The sequence below is a fragment of the Protopterus annectens genome, chromosome 10.part0, assembly GCF_019279795.1.
Source record: "Protopterus annectens isolate FY-2018-M chromosome 10.part0, PAN1.0, whole genome shotgun sequence".
In the NCBI taxonomy this organism is placed as follows: domain Eukaryota; kingdom Metazoa; phylum Chordata; order Ceratodontiformes; family Protopteridae; genus Protopterus; species Protopterus annectens.
Genome location: NC_056744.1, coordinates 1829527836 through 1829547880, shown reverse-complemented (window position 1 = coordinate 1829547880; position 20045 = coordinate 1829527836). Strand labels below are relative to the sequence as shown.

The 20045-nt window shown below is 45.4% G+C and overlaps 1 protein-coding gene across 1 annotated transcript in view; it reads left to right on the top strand.

The window, feature by feature from the left end:
• The window catches only part of CD2BP2 (CD2 cytoplasmic tail binding protein 2), a 1650073-nt gene that overhangs the window by 1499458 nt on the left and 130570 nt on the right, over window positions 1-20045 (top strand). The window lies entirely within an intron of this gene.

Below are 20045 nucleotides of genomic sequence, written 5' to 3'. Positions count from 1 at the left end.
AGGACGTGCTAGTCAGACAGTATGACGTGCTAGTCAGACAGTAGGACGTGCTAGTCAGACAGTAGGACGTGCTAGTCAGACAGTAGGACGTGCTAGTCAGACAGTAGGACGTGCTAGTCAGACAGTAGGACGTGCTAGTCAGACAGTAGGACGTGCTAGTCAGACAGTACGACGTGCTAGTCAGACAGTATGATGTGCTTGAGCTTCTTCATGTTAAGACTGCTGTAGGCGAAGTCCCATATAATATCCTTGCAAGCTCTAGATTACCATCTGTGACTCAGGAAACCCATAGCTCATACTTGTACTAGAGGCTTTCACCATTCAACCCAATACCATATTCATGGGCAATTTCAACTATCCCACTATAAACTTGGATACTTATATGACCCCAAACTTACCGACCCAAAGAGTCCTGTACTTTGCAAAGACAAACACCCTGGAGCAGGTAGTGCATACACCCACTGAGGTGGAAACATACTTGACTTGGTACTCAAACGTGGGAGAAACCCACACCCCCTCCCCACATGAAGTGACCACAAAGTTGTCTCCTTCTTAGTAAAAATCAGTTCTGTGACCTTAACCTGATATGTGACATTAATAAAACCTGCTGGAGGGATAGATTTGTATCCCAGGGGTTACCACACCTTTGGAACATCCTCCCACTTCATGTCAAACAGTGCAATTGGCCCTCTTCAGGCGCAGTCTGGATAATTGGATGGGTGACCGTAAATTCACCCTGGGGTTCCACCTGTGTCCCTCTTGGACAGGGGCAGTAGGGGCTGATTGTAGAAATGAGGGTAAGAACTTGGCTAGGCTTGTAAGGGTCCTAGGGCCATTAGCCTAGTAACTTCCTATGACCATGGCTAATCCAGTAGCAATTAGGAGCTATTCTAAGGTAAATTTCCTACTACTAAATGATAACTTGTCAAAATTTCAAGCCCCCCAAAACCCTGATAACACAGATGTTTATGGGAATTATTGACAGAAACCCTGTACAGTCATGTCAGTAAGTGCAGAGAGAGAGCTGTGTCCACCAGAAATAAACCCAGAATGAACTCAAAGAACAAACCACCCTGGTGGGATCCAAACACGAACAGGTTGCACAACAAAAGGAAAAAAGGTCATAGCCAAGATTGGGAAGCGCTACGCCCAGCATGATGCAACACTCTCATCGATCTAAACAAATAACTAAGGGGCAAATTAAGTCTACTAAAGTCAGATTTGTGGTAAAGATAGCCTTTCAAGCAAAGGAATGCCACAGGGCTTTGTTTAGCTATGTTTGAAACCTCAAAGGCAGCACAAAATAGTGTGTGCAGAACTGATTGTAAATGGAGCCAACTGCGTATTACCAAAAATTACAGCAAATCTGTTGACCAACAATTTCAGCTCCAATTCCCCCCCCCCCAGTCTCCCTGACCACCCCCAAGAAAATACCATCAAATATTTCCCCCATTATCATTAGATAGCAGGTCCTAGATGTGCTGTCAAAAGCCAAAAAAACTGCATCGATGTGCCCCAGTAATATTCCAAGATGTCTCCCATAAGTAGCCTGAAAGATGCCACCCCTCCCCGCTGTCCCTAGGGAGCAGGTGCTGGGTGTGCTGACTAAGGCCAAAAGCACTGCATTGATGGGCTGCAATAATATCCCAGGATGTCTCCTAAATAGCCTGAAATATGGCCTATCTTAAACACTGGAGTTACTGTTTAATCATAGCCTTCAGACAGCCTTTGTGCCATGCAAATAGCTGTAACAGTCACCCCTCCACACAGGGCTGGGCCATCAGCAGTCCCCAGGCACTACACACTCGTAAGTCTGGCCAGGCTTGCGTACAAGGCCATGGAAAGAATTATCATGGAAATCATTAATAAGGACATAGAAAACCTTCAAATATTGGATCCAACCCAACCCAGTTTGGTTTTATTAGGGGTGCAGATCATGCTTACTCAACCTGATGCACTTCTTTGAGAGGGTCACCAAGGCAGTGGATGAGGGCAGAATTGTGCATACTACCTACCTTGCCCTGGTTAAGGCATTTGATACAATATTCCTCTCAGGTATTGTAAACAAGCCCATTGATTAGGCTTAACTCCCTGTCTTACCTGCTGGATAGCCAGCTGACTGTCAGATCGGACCCAGGAAGTTAGGATAGGTGAGACCACCTCCACAAAGAGGACTGTCACTTTTTCTGCGCTGGGTTGTTTTTTTTTTTCATCTACTTCTTGGATGCCAAGGCCACTGTCAAGGGAATGCAAACTAGGAGCAGTGATAGAATCCCCCAAGACACTAACATTTTACAGGAAGGACTAAAACAGACAAATGACTGATGCCAAAGCCGTGACTTAAAACTCCATGCCAAGAAATGCATAACAGTACCTTTGGGAATTCAGCCATCCTAGGAAATTACCTCACTGATAACATACCCCTAAGAGTAGAAGCAGTAGCCAGGGATTTGAGTACATATGTAGGTAGTAACCTTATTTTCAACCAATACATGTTTAAGTTAGTAAGGAAACCATTCTATGTTGCTCAAGTTATAAGCAAGGACATGACATCTAGTTCAAAGGAAGTCATCGTTCCACTGTTTTTGGTCTTTATCAGGTCATTATTGGGTACAGCGCCCCCACCAGACATGTGTATCAACTGGAATATGCACAAGGGTTCCTGTCAAAAAGAATGCAGAGCTTAAGTAGCATATCCTGTGCAGATTGTCTCTATGCCTGGCATACAAGGCATCTTTAGATCCCACTCTGATGGGCCTTTTGCATATCCGCAAAATGAACAGCATTAGCATTACTTGATCTTGAGAATTAAACTTTGCTTGCAACTAAGTAGGACATGTTGGAGGGACAGGGGTGTTACTCTGAGAATTCTCCTTCTCTGGAACAGGCTTTCCATCCATATGATTTGGAGCTTTTCCCGAACCTTGTTGAAGCAAAACATGGACCAGTGTATGAGAAATTGGAAATATACTCTAGGACTAGCAGCTGTGTGTGTGCCTAGTATTCTCCTGTCAGCAGTTTAATCTTACTTCAAGGAGCCTTTTCACAGAGCATAGACACTTCAGCGAGTTAATATTCATTTTGTGTAGGGGTTGCACGTAGAGCAGTAAATGTAAATAGAATGTAAAAGTGTATTCCTTCATTCTCTAACATGCTAGTTGGTCTGTACAGGGTTGTGACAGAGCTTAATTCACTGGGCAAAGGCAGAAAGCTAATGGAAAATAGAGCACCAGTCCATTGCAAGACACACACACACGCACACGCACACACACACACACACACACACACACACACACACACACACACACACACTGCAAACCCTTCCCAGAAGCTTCCAGAGACCGAACCTGAACTACTCATTCTGAGGCATCAGTGCTAATGGTTTGTCTTTATGATATCCAGATAAAACACATGAAGACAGTAAATTAAATAAGATGTTTATCTGTCTTGCAGGCAGACATTTGCTTTGCGGAACAGGCAGGTCTTTAGAAAACTCTAAAGTCGGGACTCCTTCTGTGCTTCTTCTGCCTAGTTCTTTTGCGATCTTGAGCTCTGATGCTTTTACTCTGCACTCCCCCACTTTTGTGTCAACTGCTGCCCTGTTTCAGACATAATGAGGCAAACCTGGCTTCATACTTTTCTGTCCCGTCATGTTGCTTGTTCTTTTGTCCCATCAGGTCCCTTGTGCCATTTGGGTTTCATTCTAATGTGCATCACTGAACGTTTTTGAATTGATGGCTAAGAACTTGCCTTTGAACTGTGCCTCTGATGGTGATTTCAACAATAAGGACCTCCACAAGAACTGACTTGTTTCCATGGCCTAGAGAGATAAAAGTGCAGGTGATTCAGTCCAGTCACTTGCAGATACCACTCACAGAAACTTGAGGGGGCCTACATCACAGCATGGATAATTCTAATTGTAGAGGATTCTCAGTGCAGAAACCTGCCAGAGGGCTATTCCTACAGTCTTAGGCAAAAAAAATTAGGTAAGAGAGTACATGATCATTCCAGGACAAAAGCATGCATCCTGCCTTAAGAGCTTGTATGCAGTGACACAACCCCAGTAGTGAGTGTTGACATCCTGTAACATAGGTTCATAGGTTCATACTAGGCTATCTGCCCAAGGGCATTTATAAGCCTAGCCCAGAGTTTTGTGGCTTTCGCCACCCCTTTAGTTTGAAGGATACTATGCCCATTATTTTGCTGTGCCTCTGTCAAGCAGTGGCATTGAGGTAATCCCTGGGGTATACCTGCGATCTCCCATCCATTGGTCAAGATTTCTCTTGAACAAAGCCAGCGAGGTGCTCTGCCTCACATGTACCGGGATTTTGTTCCACAGCATAGGGAGTCTCTGGGTGATGAATCTGTCCCTCCAGCATGTCCTATTAATAACCGTGTTAAGGTTTAAGTCTCTTGCCCTTGTAGTTCTGATGGATTTAGATTTTTTGAGGTGAAGCATGTTCATCAATTCTGGGTTGGACATGGCCTTGTATGTCAGGCACAGGTCACCTCTGAGCAGACGGTAAGCGACTGAATAGAGCTGGAGTTCCTTCAGTCGGGCAGCACAAGATATATTTTTGAGACCCTTTATCCTTTTGGTGAGGAACTTTTGGGGCCTTTCCAGTTGCTGCAGGTGTCGGGTCAGATACATTCTGAATGGGGCATTGTACTCAATCATTGGTCTGATGAGTGATGAGTACAGGGGAACGATGACCTCCCTTGATCTAGATGTGAATCCCTTCATGATTAGGTAGGCAATGTAGAAGGTCTTCCTAACTACTTTGGCAGCGTGAGTGTCAAATGAAAGGTTACTGTCAACCTGGGTCCCCAGATCCCTGATAACCTCTTCTGTGCTTAGTGGATTGCCACCTATATGGTAGCTGGGGGTAACCTTGTTTTTCCCGAAGGGTATGACTATGCATTTTTTGGCGTTTAACTTTAGGCCATGGCTCTGGCACCAGTTATCCGTTTCTATAAGACTCTTCTGGAGGATATCTGTGTCAGATGTGTTCTCGACTATGGCGCCCAGTTTGCAGTCATCTGCAAACTTTGTCAGCCATAACCCTCCTGTGTTGGCTTGTACTTCTGAAAAGTAGATGCCGAACAAGAGTGGGCCCAGGACTGAGCCTTGTGGGACACCACTTGTGACAGGCTTTGAGTCTGACATGGCGCCAGCAACTCTGACCCTGTGGGTTCTGTCACTTAGCCAGTTTGCAACCCATCTTGTGACGTATGGGTTTACATTTAAGCCGGTGAGTTTTTCAATGATACCTGACTGGGGTATTGTGTCGAAAGCCTTTGCCAGGTCGAGGTAGGCTGTGTGGACTGCCTTGCCCTCATCAATGGCCTTGGTGACTGTTTCGAAAAAGTCAACCAAGTTTAAAAGGCATGATCTGCCTTTGACAAAGCCAAACTGGGTTGGATCTTATGTCTGCAAGTCCCCTATGTCTTTATTTATGAGTTCCATTATGATCCTCTCCATGGCTTTGCAGACCAGGCTTGTCAAGCTGATGGGACGGTAATTTCCAGGGTCGGTGGAGGCACCGCCTTTGTGAAGTGGGACCACAGTTGCCGTACGCCACTCCTTGGGTACGTATCCTGAGGTGAGGCTAAGATTAAACAGCTGCCCTAACTGCAGGTTTAATTCCTCATTGAGTTCGTGGAGCACACAACCGGGGACACCATCTGGTCCCATGGATGCTGTGTTTTTCGCCTTGGAGAGAGCAGTTCTCACTTGAGCGTTTGAGATGTTTGGGGGGCTACAATCATCTGGTATAGATATCTCTCCTTTTGGGGGGGAGGGGGGGAGTTTGCACTGAACCTGTCAGCCAGTATGTTGGCAATGTCTGTAGGTTCGGTGATTTTTACATCATTTTGAACTAATTCTGAGCATATCTGGGAGTTTCCTCCCAGGTTTCTAACATAGCTAAAAAAGGCCTTATGATTGTCTTTTGAGTCCTTAGCGACTTTTCTCTCAAAATTTGCCTTGGATGATTTTATGAGAGATCTTAGTTTTTTACTTATAATGATCAAAGGTGTCTTCCCTTTTAAGGATTTAGCTCTATCTTGTAGTAGCTTCCTCCTTTTGTTGTATAGCTTGTTTATGGCTGGGGTCCATGATGCTTATGTGCTGTCACATGCCTCTGGTAGTGAGTCTTGCCATCCTATGAGATGATGCATGTATGCAGTGACCCCCCCCCCCCAAGTAGTGAGGTGTGGCATTCTGTGAGATGCTTATAAACTGTGATGCCCCCAGTAGTGAGGGGTGATATCCTTTGAGATGATGCTGGTATATGCAATGACATATCTCCAGTGGAGAGGGGTGATATCCTTTGAGATGACTGTATGCAGGGACACCCCCCTGTAGTGAGGACTGACATATTATGAGGTGATACGTGCATGCAGTGACATACCCCCAGTAGTGAGGGCTGGCATCCTATGAAATGATGTGTGCATGCAATGACATACTTCCAGTAGTGAGGGGTGACATCCTATGGGATGATGCTTGTATGCAGTGACACGCCCCCAGTAGTGAGGGGTGACCTGCTATAAGATACCTGTATGCAGTGACTTTCATCCTATGAGATGATGCTGGCATGCAGTGACATGCATCCTATAAGATGATGCAGGTGTGCAATGACATGCATCCTATGAGATGATGCTGGTATGCAGTGACATGCATCCTATGAGATGATGCTTGTATGCAGTTCATAAGTTAGTACTAGGCTATCGGCCCTAGGGCCTATACAAGCCTAGCCATAACAATTCCCTGGCTATTTCTTCTCACACTAGTTACTTCCCTGGACCCCTGTCTAGCAGGGCGACTGACGTGATCCCCGGGGTGAATTTTCTTTCTCCCATCCAATTGTCAATGTTCCCTTTTGAAGAGGGCCAAAGAGGCGCTCTGCTTAACATGTATGGGCAGTCTATTCCAGAGTCTGGGAACTCTCTGGGTAAGGATCTTATCCCTCCAGCATGTTTTGTGTATTGTAATGACAAGTTTTAGATCCCTGGAGTGTGTGGCTCTGAGGGATTGGGATTTCTTTAAGTGTAGCATGTCCAACAGCTCTGGGTTTGACATGGCCTTGTATGTTAAGCAGAGATTGCATCAGAGTAAACGATATGCAACAGAGTATAGCTGGAGTTTTTTAAGGCAGTCAGCGTAGGGCATCTGCTTTATAGGTATGTGCTAGGCTATTGGCCCTAGGGCCTATATAAGCCTAGCCAAAAAGGTACCCTGGCTTTCGCCACCCAAGAGAATTATTTTCCTGTGCCCCTGTTGAGCAGAGCCACAGAAGTGATCCCCGGGGTAAATTTCCTATTTCCCATCCAATCATCAAGGTTTTTCTTGAAGAGTGCTAATGAGGAGCTCTGTTTGACATAGATAGGTAGTCTGTTCCAGAGTATGGGAAGTCTCTGGGACAAGAATCTATCTCTCCAGCGTGTTCTGTTTATTGTGGTGACAAGGTTTACGTCCCTACAGCGTGTAGTTCAGAGGGATTGGGATTTCTTTAAGTGGAGCATGTCCAACAGCTCTGGGTTTGATATAGCTTTGTATGTTAGGCAGAGATTGCCTCTGATTAGGCAATATACGACGGAGTAAAGCTGGAGTTTTTTGAGACGGTCTGCGTAGGGTATCTGTTTGAGGCTGGTGATCCTCTTTGTGAGGTATTTCTGTGGCCTCTCCAGTTGTTGTAGATGTCTTGTGAGGTACATACCAAAAAGGGTGTTGTACTCTATAATGGGTCTAATGAGTGATGAGCAGAGGGGAACAATGACCTCTTTTTTTCTGGACGAGAAACTTTTTGTGATGAGGTGTGCCACATAGAAGGATTTCCTGACCACTGTGGCGATGTGATTATCAAAGGAGAGACTACTGTCCACCTGTGTCCCAAGGTCTCTTGTCACACTTTCGGTGTTAAGTAGACTACCGCCTATGTGATAGTTCATAGGTACAGATTTTTTACCAAAGAGGATGACAGTGCGCTTTTTGGCATTGAGCTTCAGGCCATGGCTTTGACACCAGGCATCTGTCTCAGTGAGGCCCTTTTGTAGGATGCCCACATCGTTAGGAGTTTCGATTATGGCTCCCAGTTTGCAGTCATCTGCAAAGTTCGTTAGCCAAAGACCTTCTGTGTTAGCCTGTACTTCAGAGAAGTAGATTAAAAACAAGAGAGGACCCAGGATTAAACCCTGTCGTACTCCACTTGTCACTGGTCTGAAGTCGGATTTGGAATCTGCTACTTTCACAGTGTTGGTTCTGTCCGTGTGCCATGTTGGCAACCCATCTTGTGACATAGTGATTTATACCTAGTTTAATGTGTTTATCTATAATTCCAGAGTGGGGGATGGTATCGAAAGCCTTGGCGAGATCTGGATAGGCTGTGTGAACCACCTTACCCTCATTTATGGCTTTAGTGACTGCTTCAAAGAAGTCTATCAGGTTTAGGAGACATGATCTGCCTTTTACAAACACGAACTGAGTGGGGTCCAGAGTTTGGAGATTACCAATGTCTTTGTTTATGAGTTCCATGATGATACGTTCCATGGCCTTGCAGACCAGGCTCGACAGCTAATGGGGGTGGTAGTTCCTGGGGTCCAATCTGGCTCCCCCTTTGTGGAGTGGGATAACTGTCGTGGTGTGCCATTCAATGGGCACAAAGCCTGAGGTGAGGCTATGATTGAACATTGTACTTAGGTGGGGTGCCAGTTTGTTCTGTAGTTCATTTAGAATGCAGCCTTGGATATTGTCAGGTCCCATGGATGCTGTGTTTTTGGCTTTGGAGAGTGTGTTTTTTTTTACCTGTGCAGCCGTGATTACAGGAACTTTGAATTCTTCCGGTATAGACATGGGCCCTCTAGGGAGTGAGAGGGGGGTAAAGTTAGCACTGAACCTATCTGCCAGGATGTTGGCAATATCAGTTGGTTCTGTATATTTAGTGCCATTGTGCTGTAACTCAGAGCAGATTTGAGTGTTGCCATTGAGATTCTTGACATATAGCTATAGAATGCTTTGCGGCTGTCTTTAGAGTCAGTGGCAATTTTGTTTTCGTAATTAACTTTGGAGGATTTTATGAGGGATCTCAGCTTCTTACTGCGGCTGACCAGGGAGCTCCTCCAGTCATGGGATTTTACTCTTTTTTGCAACAGTTTCTTTCTTCTGTTTTAGAGTTTGTTTATGGCAGAGGACCACCAGATTGGCTTCATTTTTTTGGAGGATAGCATCTTGGTTCTGTTATGGGATAGCACGATCCATGCACTCATGTAAATGCTTATAAAGTGCATTTGTGTAGGATTCAGCAGTCGCATCTTTTTTGTCCATCTGCATGGGTGTCATGATGTTTGCCACTTCTGTCTTAAGAAGTGTGAAGTTGGCTTTGGAGAAGTTTTTTATGGTGGTTTCCCTAATGGGAGGTGGGGGTGGGATGAGGATGTCTAGGGTGATTAGCTTGTGGTCAGATCTGACCAACGAGGAATTGACCTCTGGTGTGGAACACTGGTCGCCCATGTTGGTAATGACCACGTCTAGGATATTGTTGCCTCTGGTGGGGATGTGAGTAAGTTCATCCCAGGCGTTGGAATTTTTGAATTCCAGAAAACGTTGAGCAAAAAAGTTGGTAAATGAGTAGTTTTCCCAGTTAATGGTGGGGTAGTTGAAATCGTCCATTATTAGGGTGTTGGGTTGTACCCTAATATTTTCCAGTGTATCAACAAGTGAGGAGTGGGAATCCTGGGGCATGGTGGGGGGTCTGTAGAAAGCTACATTTTGGATTCCAGTCTTGCCCAGAGTTAGTTGCACTTGGATAATCTTGGATGCATTATGCTGTACAACTAGCCTGGAGATGTGGATATCCTTAATGAATATGGACACGCCTCCACCTTTAGTGCTTCGGTCTGGGTTAGGTGGCCGAAAGGTGTGATATGAATTATAGCCTGGTAATGCAGGGGTGCTCTCTGGAGCTTTGAACCAGGTATCTGTCACTCCACAGATGTCAATGTTCTCCATTTTAAGGAGTGCCTCCAGTGAGTGCATTTTGAGGTTTAGACTTCTAACATTGAGTAGCATTATCCTCAGATTTTGCTTGCTTGTACCTTTTACAATGGTGAATTTGTCATTTGAACCTTGTGTAAAAAAGGCACTGTAGGGGTGGCAAGAGCCTTAGCCGGTATATGGAATCCCAAGGGCGACAGGTGCAGGCCATCTTTGGCAAAGCATCATGGTCTGCCGTTCATGTCATCCCAGCAGACAAATACTGGATCCCCTTAGAATGACACCAGAAGCTTAGCCAATTGTTGAAGTCAGTCATTTTGTCTTTATACTGTGATATCATTCTGGGTGATGGCAGGATGCTACTGAGGGCTAGGGTCATACCTGCCTGGGCTACAAAATCGGAGAGCTCATCCATGTCTCTTTTCATGCAGTCCAGGGAGGTACGTCTCAGGTCATTCACACCAACATGGACAATGACAGAGTCATATTTGTACTTGTTGTGGAGTGATCTGAGTGTGTGCATTATGTGGCAGATCCTGGCACCCGACAGGCAGCTGACAGTAACTTTCTCCTTGTTTAGCCTGGTGAGTGGAACGTCAGTGTGTCTGACTATAGAGTCACCTATGACTAGAGTGTTGGGTACGTTGTTATGCCTTATGGGCTGTGGTTGAGTGGCAAACTAAGATTGTGAGGCCTGTGATTCTTTTAGTGAGGTATTTCTGCGGCCTTTCTAGTTGTTGCAGATATCTTGAGAGGTACATAGCAAGGTGTTGTATTCTATAATGGGTCTAATGAGGGATGAGTGCAGTGAGACAATGACCTCCTTTTTTCTGGATGAAAAGCCCTTAGTGATGAGGTGTGCCACATAGAAGGATTTCCTGACTGTTGTGGTGATGTGGTTATCGAAGGTGCGACCACTGTCCACCTGTGTCCCTAAGTCTCTTATCACACTTTCGGTGTTTAGTGTACTGCTACCTATGTGGTAATTCATGGGTACATGTTTTTTCCCCAAAGGGGATAACTATACATTTCTTGGCATTGAGCTTGAGCCTATGGCTCTGGCACCAAGCATCTGTTTCTGTAAGGCCCTTTTGTAGAGTATCCACATCATTTGGGGATTCAATAATGGCTTCCAGTTTGCAGTCATCTGCGAACTTTGTTAGCCAGAGTCCCTTAGTGTTGGCCTGTACTTCAGAGAAGTAGATGCCAAACAAGAGCAGTCCCAGGACTGAACCCTGAGGTACTCCACTTGTCAGGAGCTGGATTTGGAGTCTGCTACTTTTACAGTGTGGGTTATGTCAGTAAGCCAGTTGGCAACCCATCAAGTGATGTAAGGATTAATGCCCAGCTTAATAAGTCTGTCTGTGATTCCAGAGTGGGGGATGGTGTCAAAGGACTTGGCGAGGTCCAGATAGGCTGTGTGGACCACCTTACCCTCGTCCACGGCTCTGGAGACTGATTTAGAGAAGTCATTCAGGTTCAGGAGACAAGATTGGCCCTTCACAAATCCAAACTGGGTGGGGTCCAATGTTTGAAGGTTGCCAATGTCTTTGTTTATAAGTTCCATGATAATACGTTCCATGGCCTTGCAGATCAGGCTTGTTAGACTGATGGGGCGGTAGTGGAGTGGGATAACTGTAGCTGTGCGCCACTCAGTGGGCACGAAGCCTGAGGTGGGGCTATGATTAAACATGACACTTAGGTGAGGTGCCAGTTAATTTTGTAGTTCATGTAGTACACAGCCAGGGATGTCATCTGGTCCCATGGATGCTGTATTCTTAGCTTTGGAGAGTGCGTTTTTTTTTTTTACCTGTGTGGCCGTTATTACTGGAATTTGGCAATCTTCCGGTATTCAGATGAGCCGTTTAGGGGGTGAGAGGGGGGTGAAGTTAGCACTGAATTGATCTGCCAGGATATTGGCAATATCTTTGGTATCAGTATATTTAATGCCATTCTTTTGTAGCTCAGAGCAGATCTGAGCATTGCCATTTAGATTTTTGACATAGTTCTAGAATACCTTGTGGTTGTCTTTGGAATCTTTGGTAATTATATTTTCGTAACTAGCTTTGGAGGATTTTATGAGGGATCTCAGCTTCTTACTGAGGCTGGTAAGGGAGTTTTTTGCCATCCTGGGATTTTCCTCTTTTCTGCAACAGTTTCTTCCTTTTGTTGTAAAGTTTGTTTATGGCAGGGGACCACCAGATTGGCTTCCTTTTTTTGAAGGAGAGCATCTTGGTTCTATTTGGGATGGCATGATTCATGCATGAGTGGATGTGCTCATACAGTGTCTTAGTGTGGGATTCAGCAGTCGAACTTTCAGTTGCTATCTGCATGGGTGTCATGAAGTTTGTCACTTCTGACTTGAGTAGCATGAAGCTGGCTTTGGAGAATTTTTTATGGAGGTTTCCTTACTGAAGTGGGGGGGGGGGTGGGATGTGGATGTTAAGGGTGATTAGCTTATGGTCAGACCTGACCAACGAGGGGGGTGACCATAGGTGTGGAGCATCAATTTCCCATGTTGATAATGACCAGGTCTAGGATATTGGAGTCCCTGGTGGGACTATGGATTAGTTGATCCAGGACGTTGGAATTTATGAATTCCAAGAACCATTGGGCAAAGGTGTTGTTACATGAGTAGTTTTCCCAGTTAATGGCAGGGTAGTTGAAATCACCCAGTATTAGGGTGTTTGGTTGTATCTTAATATTTTCCAGTATGTTTAGAAAGGTGTAGTGAGAATCTTGGGGCATGGTGGGGGATCTGTAGCAAGCTACAATTTGGATTGCAGTCTTACCTAGTGTTAGTTGCACCTGGAGAACTTTCAGACGCATTGTGTTGGGAAACTAGCCTCCACCTTTAGTGTTTCAGTCCTGGTTTGGTGGTTGAAAAGTGTGGTAAGAGTTGTAGCCTGGTATTGCAGGGGTGCTCTCTGGAGCCTTGAACCAGGTCTCAGTTACTGCACAGATATCGATGTTCTCCATTTGTAGGAGTGCCTCGAGAGAGTGCATTTTGAGGTTTAAACTTCCAGCATTACCTTCAGAATTTGTATGCTTGTATCTGTTACGGTGGTGGTTTTGACCTTTGAACTTTGCCTAAAAAAGGCGCTGTAGGGGTGGCAAGATCCTTAGTAACCTGAATCCCAGGGGCGACAGGTGCAGACCATCTCTGGCAAAGCATCGTCGTCTGTCAATCATTTCGTCCCAGGCAGACAGATACTGGATCCCCTTTGAATGACACCAGAAGCTTTGCCAATTGTTGAAGTCAATCATTTTGTCCTTATATTGTATCATTCTTGGCGAAGGCAGGATGCTACTCAGGGCTAGGGTCATACCTGCCTGGACCACATGATCCGAGAGCTCTTCCATGTCTCTTTTCATGTATCCAGGGAGGCATGTCTCAAGTCATTCACTCCAACATGGACAATGACAGAGTCATATTTGTACTTGTTGTGGAGTGACTTGAGTGCATGCATTATGTGGCAGATCCTGGCACCCAACAGGCATCTGACTATAATTTTCTCCTTGTTCAGCCTGGTGAGTGGGACATCAGTGTGCCTGACTATAGCGTCACCTATGACTAAACATTTAGGTACATTGTCTTGTCTTCGGGGCTGTTGCTGGGTGGCACACTGGTGTTGTGAGCTATGTGACACTTTGGTTGTGATTGGTGTTTGTTTGAGTTTCAGCTTCGGAGATCCTTGTTGCTTGGGCAGGTTACAGTTAAGGGCCTCCACATATGTGGATTTAATGTTGCTATGTGTGGGTGTTGGTGGTGTGGGTTTAGAAGGGCTATGTGTTGCTTGAGGTGTAGTGTAGGTGTTAACCTTCTCCTCTTGACTGTCTAGCACAGTTTTGGGTGGAGAGAGCTTTGCTTCCAGTTTGGCTATGTAAGTACATCTCTCACAGGTTGTAGTGTCAGTGACAGGCATCCTATGAGATGATGCTGGTATGCAGTAACAGGCATCCTATGGGATGATGCTGGTATGCAGTGACATCCATCCTGTGAGATGATGCTGGTATGCAGTGACATGCATCCTATGAAATGATGTTGGTATACAGTGACACAGCTCCAGTAGTGAGGGGTGACATGCTATGAGATACCTGTATGCAGTGACATGCATCCTATGAGATGATGCCGGTATGCAGTGACATGCATCCTATGAGATGATGCTGGTATGCAGTGACATGTTCCCCGGTAGTGATGGTTGACATCCTATGAGATGATGCTGGTATGCAGTGATGCGCCCCCAGTAGTGAGGAGTGACATGCTATGAGATACTTGTATGCATTGACATGCATCCTATGAGATGATGCTGGTATGCAGTGACATGCATCCTATGAGATGATGTTGGTATACAGTGACATGACTCCAGTAGTGAGGGGTGACTTGCTATGAGATACCTGTATGTTGTGACATGCATCCTATGAGATGATGCTGGTATGCAGTGACATGGCTCCAGTAGTGAGGGGTGACATGCTATGTGATACCTGTATGCAGTGACATGCATCCTATGAGATGATGCTGGTATGCAGTGACATGGCTCCAGTAGTGAGGGGTGACATGCAATGAGATACCTGTATGCAGTGATATGCATCCTATGAGATGATGCCGGTATGCAGTGGCACGGCTCCAGTAGTGAGAGGTGACATGCTATGAGAAACCTGTATGCAGTGACATGCATCCTATGAGATGATGCTGGTGTGCAGTGACGTGGATCCTATGAGATGATGCTGGTATGCAGTGACATGGATCCTATGAGATGATGCTGATATGCAGTGACACATCCCCCAGTAGTGATGGTTGACATCCTATGAGATGATGCTGGTATGCAGTGACATGCATCCTGTGAGATGATGCTGGTATACAGTGACACGCCCACAGTATTGAGTGTTGACATCAGTGCTGGTATGCAGTGACATGTCCCCAGTAGAGAGGGGTGACGTCCTTTGAGATGATTATATGCAGTGACATGCCCCTGTAGTGAGGGCTGACATCCTAGATGATGTGTGCATGCAGTGACATACCCCCAGTAGTGAGGGGTGGCATCCTGTGAGATGATGCTTGTATGCAGTGACACGTCCCCCAGTAGTGATGGTTGACATGCTTTGAGATGATGTTTGTATGCAGTGACATGCATCCTATGAGATGCTTGAATGCAGTCACACACCCCCTTTAGTGAGGAGTGATATCCTATGAGATGATACTTGTGTGCAGTGACATCCTATCAGATGTGTGCATGCAGTGACAAGCCCCCATAGTGAGGGTTGACATTCTATAAGATGATGCATGCATGCAGTGACATGCCCCCAGTAGTGAGCGGTGACATCCTATGAGATGATGCTGTACGCAGTGATGGCTAAAGTGTTGAGGGTTGACATCAATGCTGGTATGTAGTGACATGTCCCCAGTAGAGAGGGGTGACATCCTTTGAGATGATTATATGCAGTGACAAGCCCCTGTAGTGAGGGCTGACACCCTTGGAGATGATGCGTGAATGCAGTAACATACCCCAGTAATGAGGGCTGACATCCTTTGAATTGATGCTTGTATGTAGTGACACTCCTCCAGTAGTGAGTGTTATCATCCTGCGAGATGATGCTTGTATGCTGTCCCCAGTAGTGGTGGTTGACATGCTATGAGATGTTTGTATGCAGTGACACGCATCCTATGAGATTATGCTTGTATGCAGTTACACACCCCCTTTAGTGAGGGGTACCATCCTGTGAGATGATACTTGTGTGCAATGACATCCCATGAGATGTGTACATTCAGTGACAATCCTCCATAGTGAGGGTTGACATTTTATAAGATGATGCATGCATACAGTGATATGACCCCAGTAGTGAAGGGCGACATCCTATAAGATGATGCTTGTATGCAGTGGCAGTCCCCCAGTAGTGAGTTGACATCTTATGAGGTGATGCTTGTATGCAGTAACATGCTTCCCAGTAATGAGGGTTGACAATCCTATAAGATGAAGCTTGCATGCAGTGACACTTCCCCTGAGTGAGTGACATCCTATACGATGGTTGTATGCAGTGACATGTTCCCCAGTAATGAGGGGTGATATCCTATGAGATGATACTTGCATGCAGTGACACGCATCCTATGAGATGATGGATGCATGCAGTGACACTTCCTCATAGCGAGGGTTGACATCCTGTGAGATGATGTGTGCATGCAGTGACATGTCCCCAATAGTGAGGGATACCATCCTATGAGATGATGCGTGTATGCAGTGAGAGTCCCCCAGTAGTCAGAGTTGACATCCCATGAGATGATGCTTTTATGCAGTGATATGCCCGTTAGTGAGGTTTGACATACTAATAAGATGAAACTTGTATACAGTAGTAAGGGTTGACATCCTATGATGTGACACACCCCTGAGTGAGTGACATCCTATAAGATGCTTGCATGCAGTGACACTCTCCCAGTAGTGAGAGGGTGAAATCCTGTAAGATGAAGCTTGTATGCAGTGACACACCCTCAGTGAGGGTTGACATGCTATAAGATGATGCCTGTATGCAGTGACGTACCCCCTGAGTGAGTGTTGACATCCTATGAGATGAGACGAGAGACTCTCTCACACTTTCATCTACTTACATCTCGGTGTTGGACTTCCATCATCTGCAAGTTCTTGGTTGGAAATTACAGGAATGGGTTTGGAAGAATGCTGTAGAACACTGCAGACAGAGTACTGAATGCACAGCTGCCTGGGGCTCTGATACTGGCATTGTATTTGGTGCTCGCCATTCTTACACTTCCTGCAGGAGTCCATTTTTCTGCCCATAGACGTGTGATTCTCACCCTCCCCCCTCCTGCAAGAGTCCATTTGTCTGCCCATAGACATGCGATTGTCACCCTCCCCCCTCCTGCAAGAGTCCATTTGTCTGCCATAGACATGCGATTGTCACCCCCCCCCCCCCTGCATAGGTTTATAGGTTGGTACTAGGCTGTCGGCCCTAGGACCTATACAAACCTAGCCATAGCAATTCCCTGGCTATTTCTTCCCAAACTATTTACTTCCTGGACCCCTGTCTAGCAGGGTGACTGACGTGATCCCCGGGGTGAATTTCCTTTCTTCCATGCAATTGTCAAGGTTCCTTTTGAAGAGGGCCAAAGAGGCGATCGCTTGACATGCAAGAGTCCATTTGTCTGCCCATAGATGTGAGATTGTCACCCCCACTCCTGCAAGAGTCCATTTGTCTGCCCATAGATGTGCGGTTGTCACCCCTCCCTGCAGGAGTCCATTTATCTGCCCATAGATGTGCGATTGTCATCCTCCCCCTCTTGCAAGAGTCCATTTGTCTGCCCATAATGTGCGATTGTCATCCCCCCTTTGCCATTGCTGAACATTTGGGACCTTCTTTGAACCTTCTGGGTGGCTGAGTTGGAGGGACTACATTTAGCATTTCTGAAATTAACTGTGATAATGAGGCCTTCCTTGGCTAGTTCCTTCTCTGGTGGATGAGCTTTCTTTTGCTAAACTTGGTACTTAGGAGGTTCATCAAGGGAATTATCCTTCTGTGTTCTTTTTTCCAGAAAATATTCCATTTCTATCTGAGTAAGGAGGATTTTTGGGTTGTACTTGTTTTGGAATCCTGGCTTAAGGATAATCTTTTGTCAGCTTGGATGCTCACAAGCACTAGGTCTACTGTCTCTGGGAAGACAGATGTTTTTAGGGCCGTACACCTAAAATGATTCTGTGTTCTTTCAGGTATGCTGAGGTGTATTCCTTTTTGAATTCTTCAGCCTATTATATTGAGTTCAAAGTCCCCAGTATCTGTGCATTTTCTTTCCAAAGCCTTGGACAAGTGTGCCAAACAGCTTCTGTTCTTCCAAAGTGGGCTTGTTTCTTTCACTTTTAGGGCTTTTGCTTTTCATTGGTGAACTACGGTTTGGTCATGCTTTCTCAAACTTGCTGATCCCTACTTTAAAGGAATCTGTGGAGAAGGGTGTCTTATTACTTTTGCAGTGGACTCTACTACTGCAAGCTTCGTGTCAGTAAATCCTGTGATTTTGTGCAAGTATGTAGCATGTCCTGGTTATGGTTCACCTTTTATGAGGTGCTTCACTGTCTTAATGCTTCCCAGTGTGGGAGTCCTTTGTGGAGGGCAGATTGACATCCTACAGTAGATGGGGATAAAACCTTATCAGCACAGAGACCATGTACAGTTTTTCTCTTTACTTCCTTTGACAGTTTAACACAAAGAACAGACCTTTTGTTAGGCCGAGATGTTCTCCAAAGCCTCAGATGTTATTGCCTCTCTAAAGATCACAAGACTGGCTCTTCAGATTTCCCTCAAGCTATACAACCATCACTCAGGGCAAGGGGGTCCTATTTTTTTAATTTTTTTGTACTCCCTGACGTTATAATTTAAACCTCTTAATGTTTTTGTTTCCACATTTGGGACCAACAGTCCTTGGATGTGGGCTGTTATCTGTGCTGGCTTTGTTTTTCTTATGTTGCCCCCCTTCACCCAGCAGATGGGCTTCGGTTTATTTTGTGGGCCCATGAAACAAGGATGTGCAGCATCTGTTGACCCTCTTCTCACGTAGAGTTCAGTCCGTAGCAGCATCTGTTGACCCTTCTCACGTAGAGTTCAGTCCGTTCTTGGCAAGCTATACCTGCTGTGTTCCTGTAGCCCAACACCATCTGCCATGTGCAATTTGAGCATGGCACCTGTGCCAGTCCCTTTGTCAGGATGTGTAAGATTTTGTAAGTAGCTCACTTTCACACCTCCTCAGCTGCCTTTAGGCTGCCTGGGGCTTGGATTAGCTCACTTTCACACCACCTCAGCTGCCTTTCGGCTGCCTGGGGCTTGGCTTGAGCTGCATCCTGGTGTGCTATGGAGCTGGATAAGTGGCTCCTGGTTGTTATTGGAAGAAGCCATGTTCTGGAACTGTTGGCCTCTTCTAGAACATCCTGGTGTGCTATGGAGCTGGATAAGTGGCTCCTGGTTGTTATTGGAAGAAGCCATGTTCTGGAACTGTTGGCCTCTTCTAGAACATCCTGGTTTGTTATGGAGCTGGATAAGTGGCTCCTGGTTGTTATTGGAAGAAGCCATGTTCTGGAACTGTTGGCCTCTTCTAGAACATCCTGGTGTGCTATGGAGCTGGATAAGTGGCTCCTGGTTGTTATTGGAAGAAGCCATGTTCTGGAACTGTTGGCCTCTTCTAGAACATCCTGGTGTGCTATGGAGCTGGATAAGTGGCTCCTGGTTGTTATTGGAAGAAGCCATGTTCTGGAACTGTTGGCCTCTTCTAGAACATTCTGTGGTGCTATAGCATTACAGACCTTGAATCTGAAGGAGAGGTGTGTATAAATGTTTTAAAAACTGGAACGTTCCTCCTAGGCCTGAAGGTGTTGATGGAGTACCTTTCCAAGGGTTGTGTAGCTATCTGTACTAACACATTGCTAGGTTGTATGCCATTTAAAGCAGTTAGGGACTCTTTCATATCCACCTTGCAGAGAAGGAAAACATCTCTTAAATGGGCTTTGTTGGAGCAGTGTCTCTCTTAATTGTTCATATTCCACAGAGAATTGGTTAGGGGTATATAGAGCCTGACTCTCTTTATTTCCCCAGATTTTACAGGACTCCCTCCTCAGGGATCCGATTTCTATCCAGAAGGACAATATGACGACAGTTTGGTACATCAACAAGTAAGGGGAGATCTGCTCATGTCCACTTTGTTGAGAACCAAATGACTCCAAAAGGCTGAAATCCAGAAAAAACGCTGCTCGAACAAGATACTCAAAAAAACCGCTTTATTCACAAAGCAAATACGATGCTAGCAGGAACACATAGAATCCAACATTCGGTTAAGCGCTTTCATCTGCTAATGAGGCAGATTTCATCAGAACCATGAAAGTAATACAGGTGTTCTCCTTTATAGCAAATTTGGCGCCAAAAATCACTTAACTAGTAACAACACAATACAATATACTAAATAAATTTTAAAAAGTTTTAAAAAATTCTAAAAAGTTCTGAAAAAATATATACAGAATGTATATATATAAAATGATGTAATAAATTGATGTATTGTATGATTGAG